Source organism: Hypanus sabinus, unplaced genomic scaffold (assembly GCF_030144855.1).
Source record: "Hypanus sabinus isolate sHypSab1 unplaced genomic scaffold, sHypSab1.hap1 scaffold_896, whole genome shotgun sequence".
NCBI lineage: Eukaryota > Metazoa > Chordata > Chondrichthyes > Myliobatiformes > Dasyatidae > Hypanus > Hypanus sabinus.
This window is the reverse complement of record NW_026781749.1, coordinates 8226-31855: the sequence shown is the minus strand read 5'-3', so window position 1 is coordinate 31855 and position 23630 is coordinate 8226. Positions and strand designations below refer to the sequence as shown.

Below are 23630 nucleotides of genomic sequence, written 5' to 3'. Positions count from 1 at the left end.
GACCCCGGGAATGCTTGTCCTCACGGCATGGAGGGAGAAACGCTCAGTGTCTGAACCGGGAGAGTGTGAAGGGAAGGTGTGAAGGGAGATTCACTTTGTGTCAGAGCCCGTGAGTGTGTGCTGGGAGCGTGTGTTGTGTGTTCAATCTGTGCCTGAATCCGAGAGTGTGTGATGATTCCTGTGATATATGTGGGATCTTCCCGTGCTGTGACACATACCGCTTCATCCCTTGAATTGATTTCCAGCAGCCTTGAATCACGGATTGAACATTCTTGTATCGCTTTTTGGAAAGATGCTTCAAACCTGGATACGTAATAACACCGGTCTTTATTTGTGACCCAGTCCTTGGAACTGTTTTGCTCTGTAAATCACGAACACGGAACAGTGAGACACAGAATGAATCTCCCTGCACAATTTCCCATAACACACAGCCGGGGGGACGCACATAGTGAATTTCACGCAATGCTGCCCCGCTATGTTCACTTGAGGTCAGGCACAAAGGGAATTTTTCCGCCCCCAACATCGTCCCATCGCACATTAACAGGATAAGGCACAGTGAATTCCTCCCAAACAATCCATCACACACTCACGGAATCAAGACGCAGAGTGAATCTCGTACCACACTGTCCTATCGCACACGCCCGGGGAGAGACACAGAATGAAGTTCCCTCCACAACGTCCGATCACAGATTCACAGGATCAGGCAGAGAGTGAAGTTTCCTCGACATCATCTGTCAGAGACTCTCCAGTCAGGCACAGATTCAGGCTTCCGCTACCACGTCCCCGAGACACTCACGGAGTCAGACAGAATGTGAGGCTCGATCCACAGCAACCCATCACACAACCGGTGTGTCAGAAACAGAGCGATGCTACCCCCACACCGTCTCAACAGTCTTTGGTTTGGACCCAGAATTAAGTTCCCTCCAAACTCTCCTATCGTGCACCCCCGGTATCAGACTCAGTGGGAATTAATCTCTCTCTCTCTCTCTCTCTCTCTCTCTCTCTCTCTCTCTCTCTCTCTCTCTCTCTCTCTCTCTCTCTCTCTCTCTCTCTCTCTCTCTCTCTCTCTCTCTCTTTCCCTCCCTCCACTCCACAGCGTCCCATCACCATCACACATTTGCGTAGTGAGACACAGAGCTCGGCGACTGTGACAGTGTCCATTCCCACACTCCAGAGATCAGACACAGTGTAGCTCCTTCAGCACCGTCCGATTACTGACACCCGGATAAAGACATGGAGTGAAGACAGTAATTTGGGTTCCATCCAAAATGTCCCGTCGCACATTTTAGGAGATAGACGAAGAATGAAACTCTTGTCTCACGGTTTCTGCATACACTCCCAGCGTCAACCACAGAGTGAAGCTCACCCCACACCGCCCCTCACACATCCCCTACGTCAGAGATCAGAATTAAGATCGCTCCACAAAGTCCAGTCACACAAGGCCTTGGTCAGACACAGTGTGAATCTCCCTCCTTACGTCACCTTACTTCCATCTGCACTCTCCCATCACACAGTCCTGGAATCAAATACAGTCCCTCTCTCTCCACGGTCCCACCACATAATCCCGAATTCAGACACAGAGTAAAGCCCGTCCCGTCACACACTCCGGGATTCAGAGTGAAGCTCTCTCTCCACGGTGGATAACGCACTTCAGGTTTCAGACATGGGGTGAATCTCTCTGTGCACTGTCCGATCACACAATCCCGCTGTCAGGCACAGAGTGAATCTGGATCCATACTGTCCCGTCAGATATTCCCAGAGTAAGACATAGACTGAATCACACTCCATACCATAACCATACACTCCCGCTGTCAAGCACAGAGTGACGCTTCATCTCTCCATGCCTGCCCTGTGACGAGGAGCGGGTGAAAGAGGGGGATGGTGCCTCACCTCTTCTGCTGGTCAAAATTTCACAGATTTCAGCCTTGGTTTCGTTGACAGATCTGTACTTCGTTTCCATCTCAGTGAACTGGTGACTGAGATCGCTCTGCATTCGTTTAAGAGACTGACGTATCTGCGATACTGAGAGAGATGGTGAAGGATGATTCGCGTTTGCAGTGATACGTGAGTCAGCATCGCGCTACCGCACGGGTCACAGAGAGTTTTATGTCAGTGTGACGGTGAAGGGTGTCCCAGTAAAGGAGGAGAAAATGGCGGCGCGACGCCGCGCGCGCGGCCTCTCTGGAGATGGATATCTGTTACTTGTTAAGTAGGGATCCGAGCACAATCCTGATTTGATGGAGACAGACGTGAGAGCGTGGAGGAACATCTGGAGAATCTTCTGAAATGCCCGCTTCGCTGCCGCTGTTACCGTGCGGTCCGGAATCTCCGGAGGAGAAGGCCTCGAGACCTCGGCTTTGCTTGTTTCGGCGGCCGGGACGAGGTCGGCAGTGAATGTCGTGTGGGTGTCAGGACGAGTCTTGACTGTGTTACGGTTCAGGCCGTGTTTTTATCACGGTTAGGGGTGTGTCCGTGTTATGGTGATGGGTTTTATCCGGTGTTACGGTAAGGGCCGTGTCGGTGTCGTTGTGGTGTTTTACAATAACAGTTTAGTCCACTCTCTTTATTTACGGTCTGACTCCACACGGAGCCGGTTCCACTCACCATGGATCGAGAGACCGGCCACTGTCACAATGAGGGCAGCTGTAACTAGGCAGAGTAGGCAGATCAGACGGAACGGTCTATTTCCGATCTTCACTTTCGACTGTTGTTCATGCGCAGCTGTGGAGACACCATACGACCAGAAGATCACAATAAATATTTAATAAGACAATAGGAACTGCTTAATGAATACTTTACTTCAGTATCTTAGTGATTGTCGTGATGACTTGCAGCAGACTGAAAAGCCTGAGCATGTAGATGTTACGAAAGAGGATGTAATGGTAATTTTGGAAACTATCAAATTGGATAAATCGCCGGTACCGGACGAAATATAGCCCAGGCTACTGTGGGAGGCGAGGGGAGAGATTGCTGAGTCTCTGGCGATGATCTTTTATAAGGTAGCCCATGCAGGGCTTACTTTGAAAGTAAGAAGGAATGGGATCCAAGGGGATATTGCTTTGTGGGTCCACAACTGGCCTGCCCACAGAAGGCAAAGGGTGGTTGCAGACTGGTCATATTCTGCATGGAAGTCGGTTACCAGTGGAGTGCATCAAGGATCTGTTCTGGGACGCGTATTCTTCGTGACTTTTAGAGATGAACTGGATGATGACGGGGAGGGATGGGTTCGGAGGTTTGCGGATGACTCAATGTTTGGGGTTTTGTGGACTGTTGGAGGGTTGTCAGATGTTACAGCGGGATGCAAAACCGGCTGAGAAGTGGCAGATGGAGTTCAGCCCAGTTATGTGTGACGTGAACGACGAGTGAATCTGCAGATGATAGAAATAAATAAACATACAAAATGTTGGCAGAACTCAGCTGACTGGACAGCATCTATGGGAGGAGGTAGTGACGACTTCTCGGGCCGAAACCCTGTTGAAGTGGTTCATTTTGACAGGTCAAGTACGATGTCAGAATATAGTATTAATGGTAAGACTCTTGGCAGTGTGGAGAATCAGAGGGTTCATGGGGTCCTAGCTCAAAGCAGCTGCGCAGGATGACTCTGTGGTTAAGAATTCGTATGGTGTATTGGCCTTCATCAATCGTGGAATTGAATTTAGGAGCCGAGAGGTAATGTTGCAGATCTATAGAACCCTAGGTCAGACCCTACCTGGAGAACTGTGCACAGTTCTGTTGCCCTCACTATAGGAAAGTCGTAGAATCCAGAGAAAGGGTGCAGAGGAGGTGACAAGAATATTTACTGGATTTGAGAGCATGACTTATGAGAATAAGTTGAGTGAACTCAGCCTTTTTTCCTTGAAGCGATGGAGGATGAGAGGTGACCTGATAGAGGTGAACAGGATGATGTGAGGCATTGATCGTGCGGAGAGTCAGAGGCTTTTTCCCAGGACTGAAATCGCTCGCACGAGAGGACTGGCCTTTAAGGTGATTGGAAGTAGGTACAGAGGAGATTTCAGGGGTAAGTTTTTTTTTACTTCGCGAGTGGTGAGTGCATGGAATAGGCTGCAGGCGGCGGTGTGGCAGGCGGAAACGATAGGGTCTTTCATGGGTCTCCTGGATGGCTACATGATATAGAACCATAGAGGGCTATGGTTAAGTCCTAGGTTGTTCTAAGGTAGGGACATGTTCGTCACAACTTTATGGACCGAAGAGCCTGTATTGTGTTGTCTGTTTTCTATGTTTGAATGTTTCTATATCCATCACAAACAGGAGTGGTCCTGCAGAATAAAGCGTCACGGTAACAGAGAGAGGACAGTGCAGGCCGACGATAAAGTGTAAGGGGCCACGACGATGTAGATCGTGAGGTGAGGAGTCCATCTGATCGTCCGGGGAGGCCGTTATATCACCCGATAGAACCGGGCCAGAAGCCGTCCTTGAGACTGGTCCGACGTGCTTTCGTACCTTTCTCCCCGATGGGAGGGAGTCCGGATGTGTTAGATGGGAGTTTATGGTTATTCTGGCTGCTTCACGGAGACAGCAGGAAATGTAGACAGTGTCGACGAGAGAGAAAATGTCAGAATTCCATCTTTGGAGTGAGACAGCTGGACGGCTGATCAGCGCAGTGTTCCAGGCGTGATGGATAGGGACTTCAGTGACCTATTGTTGGGCTGCTCTGTATAAGGGGGTTAGGCCAGGGGAGATTAGACTGATTTGATTCCGGTGCACCTGTTTGCCTTGATTGGTTGATAAAATGTACACTGACTTTAACAAATACTGTCACATATCCCAGATGGTAACACTCTGGGAGATGGAAGTGAGAAACGGAGGGAGAGACGGAGAATGAAAGGAGCGGTGAGAGAAGGAGGGAGGGGGGAGATCCGAAGGGTGGAAGATGGAGGAGGGAGAGAGATACTGGATGGCCTGAGACCCAGAGAGAGTTGTCGACAAATTTACTCGGGAAGGACAGATCAGGCACGGGGAATAATGCAATCTACCTGGACTTTAACAAGGTCTCAGATGGTACACCGCTCTGGAAGATTATGGTACAGGAGTCGGGAGGTCACGTGGCAGATGTACAGTGACGCCGCTCTTGGTCAGTGTCGGTCGCCCTGATATAGGAAAGGCAACTGTGCTGGATGTTTACGAGGATGTTGGACTCGGGGGAGTGAGGCATGGAGAGAGGTCGGACAGTTCGGGACTTTATTCCTTGGAGCGCAGGGGCGACCTTACAGAGTTGTATAAAACCACGAGGGGCACAGACAGGGTGAATGAACACAGACTTTCCTCAGGTTTCGGAAACCAGAGGGCACAGGATTGGTGTGAGAGTCGCTGGGAGGGCGAGAGTGGGGCGAGAGAAAGTGACAGGGAGGAAATAAGGGTAGGAGGGAGTACAGGGAGGGAGCTGGGGAGAGAGGACGGACGGGTGGTGTGGGAGAGATGGGGAGAAAGAAGGCCATAGGTGGGGAAATGTTTGTAGGAGATTGGTGGGGAGAATCTGGATACAATGCAGGAAAATGGGGTAGGAGAGTGGCGCCGATGTTTGGGAGGGTAATGTGTGAGTGGAGGAGAGAAAATGAGGAGAACAATGTTGTCGGGACTCGAGGGACTGAGTTCTGGAGAGAAGTGGCGCAAATTTGAAGTTCAATTTATACCGTTTTGGATACTGCAGGTGGAGACGACCTACCAGGGACAAGTTGCAGTTGTTACGTCTCTGGCACCGAGACTGGAGCCTCAGCTCAGAAGGGAAGGAGGGAAAAGAGGAGAGCAGTACTGATAGGGGATTCGATGGTTTCGGGGACAGATAGGAGATCCTGTGGAAGAGAACAAGGTTCCTGCAAGGACTTTTGCCTCCCTGGTGCCAAGGTCCGCGATATCTCGGATGGAGTTCTCAGTATTCCCAAGAGGGAGGGTGAGGAGATGGATTTCGAGGTCCATAGTTGGATGAACTTAGAGCATGGATTGATACATGGAAACATGATGTTGTTGCTATTAGTGAAACATGGCTCCAGGAGGATTGTGATTGGCAACTAAATATTCCTGGATTTCGTTGCTTCAGGTGTGATAGAATCAGAGGGGCAAGAGGCGGAGGTGTTGAGTTGCTTGTCAGAGAAAATATTGCAGCGGTGCTGTGGAAGGACAGATTAGAGGGCTAAGGTCTAAGGTGTAGTAACTCTTATAGGAGAGTATTACAAACCATCAAATGGGGAGCAAGAAGTGGACGAGCAAATTTGCAAGGAGATGGCAGATATTTGTAAAAAGCACAGGGTTGTTATTGAGGGAAATTTTAATTTTCCACACATAGACTGTGAAGCCCATACTGTAAAAGGGATGGATGGTTTGGAGTTTGTAAAATGTATGCAGCATAGTTAATTGCAGCAATACCTAGAGAAACGAATCGGAGAAAGGTCAGTGTTGGATTTTCTGTTAGATAATGAAATAGGTCAGGTGACGGAGGTATGTGTTTGGGAGCACATTGGGTCCAGTGAACACAATACCATTAGTTTCAATATAATTATGGAAAAGGATTTGACTGGAACTAGGGTTGAGATATTTGATTGGAAAAATGCTAACTTTGAGGAGATGTGAATGGATTTAGAAGGAGTGGATTGGGACAATTTGTTTTATGGGAAAAATGTAATAGAGACATGGCGGTCATTTAAAGATGAGATTTTGAGGGTACAGAATCGTTACGTGCCTGCTAGGTTGAAAGGTAAGGTTAAATGTTTGTGAAAGCCATGGTTTTCAAGAGATATTGGAAACTTGGTTACGAAAAAGAGAGATATGTACAAGAATATTGGCACATGGAGGAAATGAGGTGCTCGAGGAATTTAAATAATGTAAGAAGAATCTTAAAAATACATTAGAAAAGCTGAAAGAATATACGAAGTTGCTTTGCAAAATGGCAAGTAAATCAAAAGGGTCACTGCAGTTATATTAATAACAAAAGGATAGTGTGGGATAAAATTGGTCCCTTAGAGAATCAGAGTGGAGCCGAAAGTGATGGGGGAGATATTGAACATTTTTTTTTCTTCAGCATTCACTAAGGAGAAGGATATTGAAATGTGTAAGGGAAGGGAAACGAGTGGGGAAGTTATCGAAACTATGACGATTATAGAGGAGGAAGTCCTGGCGCTTTTAAGGAATATACAAATGGAGAAATCTTCGGGTCCTGACAGGTTATTCACTTGGACCTTGAGTGAGGTCAGTGTAGAAATAGCAGTGGCTCTGACAGAAATATTTCAAATGCCATTAGAAACAGGGATGGTGCCGGAGGATTGGCGTATTGCTCATGTAGTTGCACAGTTTAAAAAAGTGTTCTAAGAGTAAACCTAGCAATTATAGGCCTGTCAGTTTGACGTCAGTGGTGGGTAAGTAATTTTAAATTATTCTTAGAGAGCGTATATATAATTATCTGGATAGACAGGGTCTGATTAGGAACAGTCAACATGGATTTGTGCGTGGACGGTTGTGTTTGACAAATATTAAATTTTTTTAAGAGGTTTTGGGGAATGTTGACGAGGGTAAAGCAGCGGATGTTGTCTATATGGGCTTCAGACTATATGCACTATATTTGACCAGGTTAAGCACGGAAGGTTAGTTAGGAAGGTTCAATCTTTAGCTATTAATCTTGAAGTAGTAAAATGTATTCAACAGTGGCTGGATAGGAGATGCTAGAGAGTAGTGATGGATAACTGTTCGTCAGTTTGTAGGATGGTGACTAGTGGTGTATCTCAGGGAACTGTACTGGGTCCAAAGTTTTTTGTCTCATACATTAATGATCTGGATGATGGGGTGTAAAATTGGATTAGTAAGTATGCAGATGATACTAAGGTAGGTGGCGTTGTGGATAACGAAGGAGGTTTTCATAGTTTGCAGAGAGATTTAGGACAGTTAGAACAGTGGGCTGAACGATGGCAGATGGAATTTAATGCTGACAAGTGTGAGGTGCTACATTTTGGTAGGAAAATCCAAATAGGGCACACACGGTTAATGGTAGGGCATTGAAGAATGCAGTAGAGCAAAGTTATCTGGGAATACTGGTACATAGTTCCCTGAAGGTGTAATTTCACCTGGATAGGTTGGTGAAGAAAGCTTTTGGTATGTTTGCTTTTATATATCAGAGCATTGAGTGCAGGAGTTGGGATGTAATGTTAAAATTGTACAAGCCATCGGTAAGGGAGAATTTGGGGTATTGTGTACAGTTCTGGTCAACGAATAACAGGAAAGATGTCAACAAAATAGAGAGAGTACAGAGAAGATTTATTAGAATGTTACTTGGGTTTCAGCATCTAAGTTAGAGGGAACGATTGAACAAGTTAGGCCTTTATTCCTTGGAGCGTAGAAGGTTGATCAGGGACTTTATAGAGGTATTTAAATTTATGTGGGGATAGATAGAGTTGACGTGGATTGGCTTTTTTCCATTGAGGGTAAGTGAGATTCAAGCAAGAAATGTTCATACACGTGTTCAAGGGTAACACAAGGGCGAATTGCATTACTTAGAGAGTTGTAGCTGTGTGGAACATGCTGCCAGTAGAAGTGGTACAGGTAGGTTCCGTATTGTCAGAGTAATGGAGAGTTATGGGCTGAGTGCGGGTCAGTGGGACTAAATGAGAGTAAGCGTTCGGCACGGACAAAAAGGGCCGAGATGGTATGTTTCCGTGCTGTCATTGTATGTTATATATATGGTGAGTGGGGGTGACTTACACGGGGGAGTAAAACTACTAGCGGTGATTGTGTACAGCTATTTTCCCTACACTTGGAGAAAAGAGAGCAGAGGGTACAGGTCTAGGGTGAGTTGATAAAAGGTTTTAATTAGGGTGTCAAGAGACAATCACTTTTACCCAGATGGTGGTCAGCCTATGGAACCTAACAGAGGAAGAGGTCGATGCAGATGCATTGGAAACAGGGACACTTGAGAGTGAGTCACGTGACCCCTTGGAATGACTTCATCACTGTAAACTCTGACCGCTTGTGCAGTGGTTGACAGCCCGGCTGATCCCGAGGCAAAGGGACGACCTTCGTCCTCATCGATGCGGGGACCCTCTTTCCAGAAGTTCACCTCTGATTAAGTGGAGATAAGACCGTTTGGGAGAGAGTTGGTCATGCAGATAAGAAAGAGCGTGACAGACGTATGAATAGGGGAGGGAATAAGCGGATAAAGAGAAATGAGAACGGGAGAGAGAAGAGAGAAGCAAGTGATGGGCAGAGATGTGAGACAACAAGAGAAAGATTTAGGGAAAGGAGTGTGAGAGAGAGGAGAGTGACAAGGAGGCAGAGGAGGAGCGCGATGGGCAAAGAGGGGGAGAGGGGGAGGGGGCGATTGACAGGAAGTTGCGTGAGAAAGAATGAGGAGGGAGAACGCGGTGAGAGAGGCGGAGGTAGAGTTGGGGAGGGAGGAAGAGAGGTGCTTGCTATCTTGAGGCAAATCAGAGTAGATAAATCCTCAGGACCTGACAGGGTATTCCCACGAACATTGAAGGAGGCAAGTATTGAAATTGCAGTAGCCCTGGCAGATATATTCATAATGTCGGTATCTATGGGTGAGGTGCCGGAGGATTGGAGGACAGCTCATGTTCTTCCGTTGTTTAAACAGGCTCTAAAAGTAATCCAGGAATTTATAAATCGAGGAAAACTGCAGATGCTGGAAATTCAAGCAACAGACACAAAATGATCCGATCCCAACGCTCACCTTATAACACTACGACGAAGCACATCTTCCCATCAGCCCTCTCTTTCTGTTTTCTGCTGGTGTCCGGTTCTCCCGGTGCGGCCTTATATATTGTTGAGACCTGACGCAGACTGGGGGCCGTTTGGCTGAACATCTACGCTCTGTCCGTCAGAGCAGGCAGGATCTCCCAGTGGCCACAAATTTTAATTCCATGTCCTACTCCCATTCTGATATGTCTATCCATGACCTCCTCAACTGTCAAGATGAAGCTACACTCAGGTTGGAGGATCAAATCCTTATATTCTGTCTGGGTAGTTTGGATTGTTCAATCACTAGGTATACATGGTGAGGCAGTAAATTGCATTAGACATTGGCTCAATGCAACATATACTTAATCATCGACCACATGGCCATAGTACATTTCCTTGCAAAAACATCTTCCCAATTCACACACTCAAGTGTCAACCCTTATAGCCTCATAATCTGCCTTACCCCAATTAAAATTTTTCCTGCTCTCTAGAAAATAGGTATAGATAGAGTGAATGCAAGCAAACATTTTTATTCCACTGAGGCTAGAGGGAAAAACACAGAGGACATGAGTTAAGGGTGAAGGGGAAAAGAGAAGATGGGGTGGGGGCTTCTTCACACCGAGAGTGTTGTTGAGTGTGGAATGAAATGCCAGATGAAGTGGTAAAAGCGGGCTAACTTTATATTTAAGAAAAAACCTGGAAAGGTAAATGGATGAGAGGTGTATGGACCAGGTTCCGGTCTGTGGGACGAGGCAGAAAAATGGTTTTGGACAGGCAGGAAGGGCCAAAATGCCTGTTCTACATGCTGTAAACTTCTATAGTTCTAAGATTCCATGGACGTAGGAAGAGATCACAGTTGAACATGCAGTTCATTGGGGTGAGAAACTCTTGATTTTAGACGGGCATTCAGCAACGTCACTTTCATGAGGTTGCGGTGACGGATTCACGGTGAACTGGGAATTTGGGCTCAGAGTTGGCCTGGGTACAGACCTCAGAGAGCGGCGGACGTCCGTGAATCGTGGTGTAGTGCACCGATTCGCCCTACGACCTCTGTTCCTAGTGGCAAGGATTTGGATGGAAATCTGGATATTCAAGTAGGCTTTGTGTGTTTAGAATGTCCTGCCTCGTAGAGTTAGTAAATTGTTTTATTATTTCCAGGTATAGAATAGAGACCACCCATCGGAGTACAGGAATGGGCCTGCAATGTTGTCCCGAATGCATTCCCTCTGATATGAGATATTTCAACTTTGGAAAAAGGTACTGTCTGTCGACTCAGTCTATGCCTCTTGTGATCTTAGAAACATCTGTCGGATCTCCCGTTCAAAATCTCCGGAGGCTATCCAAGGCATTCTAATCCTCCCAATAATGTGGTGAACAGAACTGTGTACAATACGCCGGATGCAGACTAATCAGAAATTTTGATAACGCTGCAACATAACTTCCTGAATATTTGAACCCGGTGCCCCCGAAGATAAAGTCAAGCGTGTTCTATGCCTGGATAAACACCCCAGAAAGGGTACCCACGGATAACGACTTTGGCCCCTAATCTCCTTCTGCTAATCAACACTGTTTAGGGTCTTGGTTTTCAGTGTGCGCTATCTCTTAATATTTGACCTAACAAGGTGCAACATTACACATTTGTCCGTGTGATACTCCATCTGCCGTTTCTCCAGCCCATATCTGTAACTGATCCATATCCCACTGGATTCATTTCTGGTCTTCTACACGATCCACACCATCACCCATCATCGTAGCATCTGCTAACGGACCAAACCACTCATCTCAACTGTCATCCGGGCCACTCACATACATTGCAGACAGGAGAGGTGCCAGTTGCATACCGAGCACTTCATGGCAGTGTTGCATTTGGAGAAGGAAGTCGGAGGGTCAGAACGGGAGTTCGTAGAGAGCCATTTTGATTTTTTTTTCTTCTTCTCATCGGAGTTAAGAGTGTCGGAACTGCGCAGGCGTGTGACGTCGGGCAGTGAAGCGGGGAAGATTTGAGAAGGACACAGCCTTATACAGCTGGCAGTGGATTGGCCGGGAGCTGAGTGAAGGCTTAAGGACATTGGCTCAACGAGCTTAGGCGGAAACGGGCGAGGCAAGGTAGGTTTAGGTTTCAGTTTTTCCTGTTATGCAAGTTAATTTGGGTAAGTGCAAGCTGTTTTATTTCAGGAAGACAAGCAGCGTGAGACAGTCACTGTGAAGAGGAGGATCTCTGGGAAGTATTAGAGAATAAATAGCCACAGGGCTACGCGAAAACATTTCCCAGAAATTAAGGTCAAGGGTGGATAGGGCGGTAAAGATTGCATCTTCATCAATCAAGGCTATGAGTACAGGAGTCGAGAGGTCACTTTGCATTGTACAGGACTTAGTTGTACAGGACCCTGGAGTATAGTGCTCAGTTCTTGTCCACCTGCTCCATGTGAAATGCCACTGAGCAGCAAAGTTTGCAGAGGGAGCTTTACGGGGATATTGGCGAGACTCTAGGGACTGAATTATGGAGAGAAATCAGACAGATTAAGATTTTATACCCTGGAGTTCATAGGTGACTTACAGAGGTTTATAAAACCACGTGGGGCACAGACAAGGTGAATGCACAGAGTCATTTTCTATAGACTTGGAGAATTAAGGAACAGAGCGCACAGTTCCGAGGAGAGAGCAGAAAGGGATTTAACTGTGTACCAGGATGACAATTTTTGTTTAAAAAACGGTGCGCCGTCTGCGGAAGGAACTGCCAGAGGAAATGGTCGATGCAAATGCATTACCACTTGTACACGTGAGCGTTTTTCACGTGACTACTTCAGAATTACGTCATCAACGTGAACTCTGACCTGCCTGACTTCCTCGTCCCGACGCAAGAGGAGGATCTTCTTCCTTCGCGATGAGAACTTCATTTTGGCGAAGGTTCAGCTGAGAGTAGGTGGGGTCCAGTCCATCTGGGAAACAAAGCAAGAGAATGTGAGAGAGAGACAAACAGAAGGGCAAGGGACAGGAAGAGAATGGTGTGGCGGAGTGAGAGACGGTGACACAATTTGAGGGAGATGAGGAAGTGAATGGAGAGAGAGGTGGAAACAGAGCAGCCGATAGAGGGATGGATCGATAGCGGAAATAGGGTCAGAGATGAAGGCGCTCGGCTGGAGAATGGGAGAGAATGGGGCGACAGAACGAGGAGAAGAAGTCAACAGGCTGTGTGGATGGAGAAGAAGGAAAGGGACGGTTTGCACCTTAACAGGCGTGGGGCCAGCATTCTGGCAGGTAGGTTTGCCACTGCTACACGGGTGTGTTTAAACTAGTAAGTGGGGGGAGCGGGGACGAACTGTAAATACAAGGATGGAGTTAAAGGAAAAGAGTGAATAAGAAAACGTAAGAACGAAAGCAGAATTAAAGCGGCAGAACGCTCAGGAAGTGATCGGAGAGTATGGCCAAGTGCAAGAGGGATCGATGTTAGAAGCGAGGGAAGTGATGGATGAAAAGTAGTATACATGAATGAACGAAGTATAAGAAATAAAGCGGATGAGCTTGAGGCTCAGTTGGAAAATGGCAAGTAAGATGTTATAGGAATAACATAGACATAGCTGCAAGAGGACCAGGGCTGGGAAAAGAACATTCAAGCGTATACGTCCAATCAAAAGGACAGACAGGTGGGCAGAGAGGGTTAGGTATGTCAAGCTGTGGCAAGGGTGCTGGGGAACGACACAAACACTTTTTTATTGGTACAATAAAATGGTGTTTCTTACTCGCTACACAGAAGATCGGAAAATCAAGGTCAAACAGGAACACGAACCTCAGACTAGGGGGACTAGGGACTAGGATCGCCGCGAACCTGGGACTTGGAAACAGGGAGCTGGTATCGCCGCGGAACATGGAGTCGGACAGGGGGAGCATGGAGTGGGTAAACAGGACATTAGCCTGACTATAGTGGTGGAGAAGGCTGGAGTCAATTATAAAAGATTAAATAGCGGCACATTTGGATAGCAATAACACGACCGATCGAGTAATCATGGATGAAGTGGGGGGGGGGGGGATCATGCTTGACTAATTTCTGGAATTTGTTGTGGATGTAACTATGAAAATGGACAAGGAGAGCCAGTGGATGTAGTGCACCTGGGCTTTCAGAAAGCCTTTGATGAAGTCCCGCATAGGAGAATAGTGGGCAAAATTAGAGCACATGGTATTGGGAATAGGGTACTAACATGGATAGAAAATAGGTTGGCAGACAGGAAACAAAGAGTAGGGATTAACGGGTCCTTTTCAGAATGGCAGGCAGTAACTAGTGGAGTACCGCAATGCTCGGTGCTGGGATCGCAGCTATTTACAATATACATTAGTGATTTAGATGAAGGGATAAAGAGTAACATTAGCAAATTTGCAGATAACACAAAGCAGGGTGGCAGTATGAAATATGAGGAGGATTTTAGGAGAATGCAGGGTGACTTAGACAGGTTGGGTGAATGGGCAGGTACTTGGCAGATGCGATTTAATGTGGATAAATGTGAGCTTACCCTCTTTGGTGGCAAGAATCGGAAGACAGATTACTATCTGAATGGTGTCAAGTTAGGAAAAGGTTAAATATATCGAGATCTAGGTGTTCTTGTTCATCAGTCACTGAGAGCAACCATGCAGGTAGAGCAGGCAGTGAAGAAAACTAATGACATGTTGGACTTCATAACCAGGGGAGTTGAGTATAGGAGCAAAGAGGTCCTTCTGCATTTGTATACGGCCCTGGTGAGACCACAGCTGGAGCATTGTGTTCAGTTTTGGTTTCCAAATTCGAAGAAGGACATTCTTGCTATTGAGGGAGTGCAGCGTAGGTTCACGAGGTTAATTCCCGGGATGGCGGGACTGTTATATGTTGAAAGATTGGAGCAATTGGGCTTGCAGACACTGGAATTCAGAAGGATGAGAGGGGATCTGATAAAAACATATAAGATTATTAAAGGATTGGACACGCTAGAGGCAGTAAACATGTTCCCTATGTTGGTGGAGTCCAGAACCAGGGGACACAGTTTAAGACAAAGGGGTAGGACATTTAGAACTGAGATAAGGAAAAGCTTCTTCACCCATAGAGTTGTGGATCTATGCAATGCTCTACCTCAGAAGGCAGTGGAGGGCAATTCTCTGGATGCTTTCAAGAAAGAGTTAGATAGCGGAGACAAGGGATAAGGGGAGAAGGCAGGAACGGGGTACTGATTGTGGATGACCAGACATGATCGCAATGAATGGGGATGGTGACTCGAAGGGCTGAATGGCCTACTCCTGCCCCTATTGTCCATTGTCTATCGGCTATTGCGTACAAGAGTAAGGCGCTCATGTTACAGTTGTACAGGACGTCGGTGAGGTCACACGTGGAGTATGGAGTTCAGTGTTGGTCGTCCTGTTCCTGGAAAGATGCCATCGAACTGGAAATGAGTGCAGGGGAAATTTTCGACGACGTTGCCGGGAGACCGGGGACTGAGTTAGGGAAAGAGGTTGGGTTGATTGCGACTTTATTCCTTGCAGCGCAGGGATGACCTTTCAAGGGTATATATAGACATGAGGAGCACAGACAGAGTGAATGGGCGCTATTATTTCCCCTAGACCTGGTCAATCGAGGACCTGAGCGCTCAGGTATAAGGAGAGAGGGGAAAAAAGATGCAACTGGTGAGCCGATTGACAACCGTCTGTTTCCCAGATGGTGGTCAGTCTGTGGAACAAGCTGCCAGGGAATTGGTGGAGACGAGTGCATTACACACTTGAGCATTTGGGAGTATGGCATGTGAGCCCTCCAGAATGACGTCGTTGTTCCATCACTGACCTGCTTGTCTATTGCTGAGCCGTTCGACTTTCCGAATGTTCAGCTCTGTGTAGGTGGAGGTCAGATCGTCTGCGAGAGAGAGATAGACAAGTATGAGATAGCGCGATAGAGAATCGGGGACAGTTAGGTGCAGAGGAAAGTGAAGAGGGTACAGAGACGGTGGGGGGATAGGGTTGGGGACAGCGTACGGGTTGAAGGGAGGCAAGAGAGGGAAGCGAGAGGGAGTACAACGACAAAGAGAGTGAAATGGATGGATTGAGTTGTTGAGAGTGGGTGACTGAAGAGTGGCGATAGGTGGGAAAATGGAGCAGAATTGCGAAAAGAGAATGAGGAGAAATAGGAGAGAGAGCGGTAAAGTGAGGTGAGGGGAGCGAGGTAGTCAGTGCGGAGAGTAGGATTAAGAGGCGAGGCAGAGGGGTGAGAGAGTAGAAAGTACATGATGGGGAAATATTGGGGGAGAGAGGATGGAAGAGTCAAAAGGAACGAGAGTGTGAGGGAAAAAGTGCAGAGGGAGAGCCAGATTGAGAGACCGGGGGAAGGTGAGAGAGGGGAGAGGATTAAGAAAGTGAGCAATGAGAGAGAGAAGTGTTAATGGGTAAAAAGTGGTAGAGAGATGCTGGGAGATCGTTCGAGTGCGGACAGTATAATCACGCAAGAGCGAGGCAAAAGAGGAGGTAAAGAGGGAGCGAAAAGAAGAGAGTGAGAGAGAGGGAATAGTGGGACAGATAGCGTGAAAGAGGGCAGAGAGAGGGGGGGTACGTAAGAGAGAGAGGTTCAAGGAGGTATAGAGAGGGATGGTGGCGTTAGAGAGGAACGAATGAGAGAGAGCAGTATGGGGAGAATAGTTAGAGGGTAAAGAGAGGGGCTGATGAGAGACAAGTGGAAGATTGAGGTCAAGAGAGGGGAGAGTCGATGAGATGGGAAAAGAGGTATAGAGGGGAGGAGAGGGGAAACAGAAGAATGAGTGTGAGAGGGAAATGGATAGAGAAAGTGGAAGAGGTAAGGTTTGCGCAGAGTGCTGGGGGCATCAGATGGAAAATACGAGAGGGGATCAAATATATATTTTAAGGAGGCTCCCTCATCACTGCATCTCTCATTGCCCTCTCCAAACACCACCCTTCTTAAGGTGCACCTTATTAGCTGCCATCCCACAACCCTCCCTCCTTTCGCGGTCTAAGCGCTCCGCTCTCATTCACCCTTCCACCCCACCGCCTCGACCACGTTACTTCCAAAACACTGCCCCCCATGACATTCTGTCCTCCCACATCACACTCTCTACACCCCACTCCACAATGGTGCCTCGATAATGCCCTCCTATGGCATTCGCTGCATGCCACCCTTCCTAAAGCACGCCAGCGTCACTGACGCCCCCACCCCCTAACATTGCTCCCTCCGGGTATCCTGTCCTGCGACTTCCCTCTGACATATTCTCAAAAACCGAATCATTAGGGTCAGATGTAAGTTTGCCTTGATGTTTCTCGACTGGAATGGACAAATTACATGACCACAGTCAAGACAACGACAATGAAACTGACTTCCATCTCTACGGACCCGGGGCACAGAGAGGGTTTAGGCTTTAGGCTCCACGTACGATACATCAGGTTCAGTAAATTGGCTGAGGCTCCCTCATCATCGACCCAGTCAAACACAGAGTGAATCTCCCAGTGTAGCGCCTCACAAGTCCTGGGAATAGACAAAGAGCGACACTCCCTCCTCAATGTGCCATCACAAACTCCCAGGCGTCAAACGCAGAGGGGGTTTTTTATCCACACTATCCACCAAACCCTCTCGGAGTCAGACTCAAAATGAAACCCTCTCTCTCTGTCTTTCTGCCCCACTCACCTCGGGAAGGTGCCCGTGAGCCTGTGCGTTTCTTCTTCATGGAAGCTTCGCGGTCGTCTATCCTGTGGAGGAACCTCTTCGTGTCTGAGCTCAGGAAGGAGAAGTAACCGTTGTCAGAGTAATCCGGTTTTGACAAGGGAGTCTGACCGACACCAAAAAACACAAGCTGTACGGCTGAAAAAGAAAGGAAGCGAGAGCTGGTGGGCGGGGTGGTGGGAGAGGAACCGCGGAGAGGGAATGAGAGTGCGAGAGAATGGCAGCAGAGGTGGACTTCAATAAAGCCTTTGACAAGCTCCCACATAGGAGATTAGTTCAGAAGATTCAGTTGCGAGGTATCGATGATAAAGTAGTTAACTGGATTCAACATTGGCTCAATGGGAGACGCCGGCGAGTGGTAGTGGATGATTTCTTCCCTGAGTGGAGGCTTGTGACTAGTGGTGTGCCACAGAGATCATTGCTGGGTCCACTGCTATTTCTCATCTATATCATTGATTTGGATGATAATGAGGTAAATTGGATCAGCAAATTTGCTAATGATACAAAGATTGGAGATGTAGTGGACAGTGAGATAGGTTCTCAAAGCTTGTAGGGGGATTTGGACCAGCTGGAGAAAATGACTGGAAAATGGCAGATGGAGTTTAATACAGACAAGTGTGAGGTGTTGCATTTTGGATGGGAAATTCAAGATAGAACACACAGGGTAAATGGTAGGACAGTGTGTGGTGCTGTAGAACAGAGGGACCTGGGGATACAGATACACAAATACTGATACTGATAAATACTGATGCAAAAAAAAAACAGTTAATATCTCTCCCATTTCTTTTGGTTCCATACATAGACTATCACTCTGATCTTCAGGAGCACAAATTGTATCCATTATTATCCCTTTGCTCTTAACATACCTATAGAGGCTCTTAAGATCATCCTTCACACTGACTGCCAAAGTAACCTCATGTCTTCTTTTACCCCTCCTGATTTCTGTCTTAAGTATATTCTAACTCTTTTTATGCACCTTCGAGGGATTCACAAGTAGATCGGGTTGTAAAGAAAGCTTTTAGTACATTGGCCTTTATAAATCGAAGTATTGAGTATGATAGTTGGGATGAAATGGTGAGGTTGGATAAGACATTTGTAAGAGCGAAATTGGAGCATTGTGTGCAGTTTTGTTCACCAAATTACAGGAAAGATATTTACAATGTTGAACGAGTGCAGAAAAGGTTTGCAAGGACATTGCAGAGACTCGAGAAACTGAGTTACAGAGAAAGGTTGAATAGGTTTGGTCTTTATTCCCTGGAGCGTAGAAGAATGTGGGGAGATTTGATAGAGTTATATAAAACAATGATGGGTATAGACAGAGTGAATGCAACCAGGCTGTTTTACGCTGAGGCCAGGGGAGGAAAAAAAACAGGGCATGGGTTAAGGGTGAAAGTGTTGGCGCGTGGCCTACTGGATAAGGCATTGGTCTAGTGATCTAATGGTCACTGGTTCAAGCCTCAGCTGAGGCAGCGTGTTGTGTCCTTCAGCAAGGCATTTATCAACACATTGCTCTGCGACGACACAGGTGCCAAACTGCTTGGGACCTAGAGTCCTTCCCTTGGAGAACTTGAATAAGAATAAGGAACATTTGTTCTTGGGGGGATATTGGAATTCTGGTAGAGAAGAAGAGAGAGATGTAGAACATGTATAGGAAACAGGGAGGAGTATAAAAAGAGTATTTTTATATACTTTTGAGGACAATAAAATGTATACTTAAGAAAGAAATCAGGAGTGCTGAAAAAAGACGTGTTACTGTGGCAGTCAGGGTGAAGTATAATACTAAGAGTATCTACAGGTATGTTAAGAAAACAAGAATAGTAATGGATAAAATTGGTCCACTTGAAGATCAGGGAGGTCGGCTATGTGTGGAGCCAAAAGAAATGGGAGAGGTATTGATTGTTTTTTTTTTGCATCTGTATTTACTAAGGAAACTGGAATGCAGTCTATGAAAGCAAGGCAAACAAGTAGGGTGGTCATGGAACTTAAAAAGATTAAAGAGGAGGAGGTGCTTGTGCCCTGAGGCAATTCAGAGTAAATAAATCCCCAGGACTTGACAGGGTATTCCCTCGGACCTTAGGCGGGACAAGTGTTGAAATTGCAGGGGCCCTGGCAGAAATATTTAAAAATGTCGATATCCATGGGTCAGGTGCTGGGGGATTGGAGGGTAGCTCATGCAGTACCGTTCTTTAAAAAAGTCTCACAAAGTAAATCGGGATATTATAGGGCGATAAGTTTGACATCGGTAGTAGGTAAATTATTGGAAGGAATACTAAGAGATAGGATCTACAAGTATTTGAATAGACAGACACTTATTAGAGAAAGTCAGAATTAGAGTTTTTCGAGGACGTTACCAGGAAAGTGGATGAAGGGAAGGCAATGGATGTTGTATACATGGATTTCAGTAAGGTCTTTGACAAAGTCCCGCATGGGAGGTTAGTTAGGAAGATTCAGACGCTATGTGTACAAGGAGGGGTAGTAAATTGGATTAGACATTGGCTCAATGGAAGAAGCCTGAGATTGGTAGTGGAGGATTGCTGCTCTGAGTGGAGGCCTATGACTAGTGGTGTGCCATTGGGATTATTGCTGGGTCCATTGTTATTTGTTATCTATATCAATGATCTGGATGATAATTTGGCAAATTGGATCAGCAAATTTGCTGATGATACAAAGATTTAAGGTGTAGTGGACAGTGAGGAAGGTTTTCAAAGCCTGCAGAGGGATTTGGATCAGTTGAAGGAATTGGCTTCAAAATGTCAGAAATGATGTATTGCACCTCGGAATGTCACGCCAAGGTAGAACATAAAAGGTAAATGGTAGGACATTGAGTAGTGCAGTAGAACAGAGGGATCTGGGAGTACAGATACATAACACACTAACAGTGGCTTCCCAAGTAGATAGGGTTGTAAAGAAAGCGTTTGGTACATTGGCCTTTATAAATCAAAGTGTTGCGTTTCAGAGTTGGAATGTAATGGTGAGCTTGTATAAGATATTGCTGAGATCGAATTTGGAGTATTGTGTGCAGTTTTGGTCACCTAATTATAGGAAGGATATTAATAAGGTTGAAAGAGTGCTGAGAAGATTTAAAATGATGTTGCCGGGACTTGAGAAACTGACTTACAGAGTAAGGTTGAATAGGTTTTGACATAATTCCCTGGAGCGTCGGAGAATGAGGGGTGATTTGATAGAGGTGTGAGTCGAGCGAGGAGATACCTGAGCCTCTAGTGATGATGTTTGTATCTTCAAAGGGGACGGGTGAGGTTCCGGAGGATTGGAGGGTTGTGGATGTTGTTTCTATATTCACGAAAGAGAGTAGAGATAGTCCAGGAAATTATAGGCCAATGAGTCTTACTTCAGTGGTTGCTACGTTGAAGGAGAAGATCCTGAGAGGCAAGATTTGTGAACATTTGTAGAGGCATGATATGATTAGTAATAACCAGCATGGATCTGCAAAGACAGGTCGTGCCTTATGAGCCGGGTTGAAATTTTTTCAGGATGTGTCTGAACATGTTGATGAAGGTAGCGCAGCAGATCTGGCTTATAGTGATTTCAACGAGAATTTGACAACGTACCCAGGGAAGGTTTATTGGGAAAGTAAGAGTGCATGGGACAGAAAGGGACTTTGCTTTCTGGATGCAGAACTGACTAACCCACAGAAGGATTTGGATGGGTCATATTCTGCATGGAGGCCGGTGAACAGTAGAGTTCCTCAGGGATCTGTTCTGGGACCCTTACTCTTCGTGATTTTATAAGTTACCTGGATGAAGGTGTGGAGTTGTGGCTTCGTAAATTTGCGGTGTATACATGGTTGGGGTTGTTGAGATACCCTCAATAATAAGGTCAGTCAGAGATTACAGCAGGACAGTCACAGGATTCAAAACTGGGCTGAGAAGTGGCAGATGGTGCTTAACCCAGATAAGTGTGAGTTTGTTCTTTTCTGGAGGTCAAATATAATGGAAAGATTGTCGGCAGTTTGGTGGATCAGAGACATCTTGGATGTTCGAGTCCATAGGACACTCAACAATGCTGCGCAGGTTGTCTCTGTGCTTAAGAACGCATCCGGTGCATTGGCCTTCATCAATCGTGAAGCTGAGTTTAGGAGCAGAGAGGTAATATTACAAATATATTGGACCCTTATCAGACCCCACTTGGAATACGGTGCTCAGTTCTGGTCGCCTCATTACAGGGAGGTTGTGAAAACGATATTGAAAGGTTGCAAAGGAGATTTACAAGGATGTTAACATGATTACATCAGGCAGGATGTAATGGTGGAGCAGAATGAATGGGACAAATGGTCTAATTCTGCTCCTAAATCCTACGTTCTCATGATCAGTTACTTTGTCTGAATGTGAAAAAAGTAAATGCTTTTACCAATCTGTACTGGCTGAAGGTTGATGTCACGAAGGTTGCAGGATAAGATGCAGACGCTGCCTTGCTTGTGCGATCTAACAAAAGCTAGCAGCATTGCATACCAGGAATGAGGTAGTGTTAACCTTTATCCATCACTGTCTTGGTAAAAGAGTAACTGACTGCAGATGTGCAGTTATAATTTTGTGCACCGCGGGGAAGCATTCGTAGACTAGCTGATAGCCAACAAGTACTTCTTGAATTCGCTCACTGAGTATATTTGGCTGTTGGCTCGTGCCCAAAATTCAATGTATAAATTTAAGAGATAACCTGTCATTGGCGGAGTCGTAGGGCAACGGGGTCACGTGTTGAAGGGTTAACCGAACACCGATGTTTGTGTCTTTATTTCTGTTTGATCCCAGGATAAATTCTTTTACAGTCCAATTCGGTAAAAAAAGGGTAATTCCTTCGAGAATAATGATGTGGGACACAGGGAGAGATGACCGGCTGATTTGATTTTGTATGAGCTTTTTTTTATTGGTATGTGTAATAAACTTAGACATGTCCATTAAGAACATCCCAGATGGTAGACACCCTGGGAGCTGTTAATAACCTAGCCAAAGAGAGTAAATTTGGTGGGGTACTTTCTGACTATCCACACGATCAATACCTCTGTCAAGTCACCTCACATTCCCCGTCGCTGCAAGAAGAGAACTGCGAGTTCACTGAAACTATTACTAGAAGGCATGATCCCCAATCCAGGCAAAATCTTTGTAAAGCTCCTCTGGACCAGTCCTATAGGTTCCACATTACCCTTGCGGTGTGTTGACCAGGACTGAGCACAGTTCTCCAAGGCGGGGGGGGGGGGGGGGCGTCTTACCGGTGTGCTATAGGGCTGTAAAATTACCTCTCTCTTTTGAACTCAATTCCACGGCTGATGATTACCAATGCACCGTATTCTTAAACACAGAATCAAACTGCGCAGCAGCTCTGAGTGTCAGATGGTCTCGGACTCCAAGATCCCTCTGATCGTCCACACTGCAATGTTTACCATTAGTAATATATTCTGCCATTATATTAAACCTACACAAATGAACCACCTCCCGCTTACCTGGGTTGAACACAATCCGCCAATTCTCAGCCCAGTTTTGCATCCATAAGACCATAAGACAAAGGAGCCTTGCATGGGGTAGCTTATCAAATGCCTTGCCGAGATCCTTTAACACTGAATCTGCTGCTCTTCCTTCATCAATGTGTATAGTCACATCCTCAAAACATTCAATCAGGCTCGTAAGGCACAAACTGCCCGTGACAAACTTATGCTGAATATTGCTAAATATATTATACCACAAATGTGCATAAATTCTGCCTCTTAGGATCTTCTCCATCAACCTATCAACGACTGAGGTTGGAGTCACTGGTTTATAATATCCTGGGCTATATCTACCCCCTTTCTGTAATAAAGGAACAACATCCGCAAACCTCCAATCCTCCGGAACCTCGCCTGTCCCCATTGATGATGCAAAAATCATCGCCAGAGACTCAAGAACTTCCTCCCTTATCTCCCCGAGTAGCCTTGGGTACATCTCATCCGGGCTCGGCGACTTATCCAAACGATGCTTTCCAAAATCTCCAGCACATTCTCTTTTTTATTATCTACGTGCTCAAGCTTTTCAGTCTGCTGTAAGGCATCACAACGATCACCAAGATCCTTTCCATAGTGAGATCTCACTGAGATCTAACACCTGACCAGGTTAATTTTCCAATACCAAATCAAGAACAGATCTTCGTCTTGCAGGCTTATCTACATATTGTGTCAAGAATCTTTCCTGAACGCACCTGACAGACTCCAACCTATTTAAACCTCTTGCACTAGGGAGATGATAATCGATATTTGGGGAATTAATATCTCCCA

General features: G+C 46.2%; 1 long non-coding RNA gene across 1 annotated transcript; it reads right to left on the bottom strand.

Moving 5' to 3' along the window:
• Positions 1 to 249: 249 nt before the first annotated feature.
• On the bottom strand, positions 250 to 2644 carry LOC132390440 (uncharacterized). The gene is made up of 3 exons (XR_009510910.1): positions 2605 to 2644; positions 1891 to 2022; positions 250 to 361 (listed from the first exon to the last, which is right to left on the bottom strand). It is a non-coding gene; the product is annotated as an uncharacterized LOC132390440 (long non-coding RNA).
• Between the last annotated feature and the right edge of the window lie 20986 nt (positions 2645 to 23630).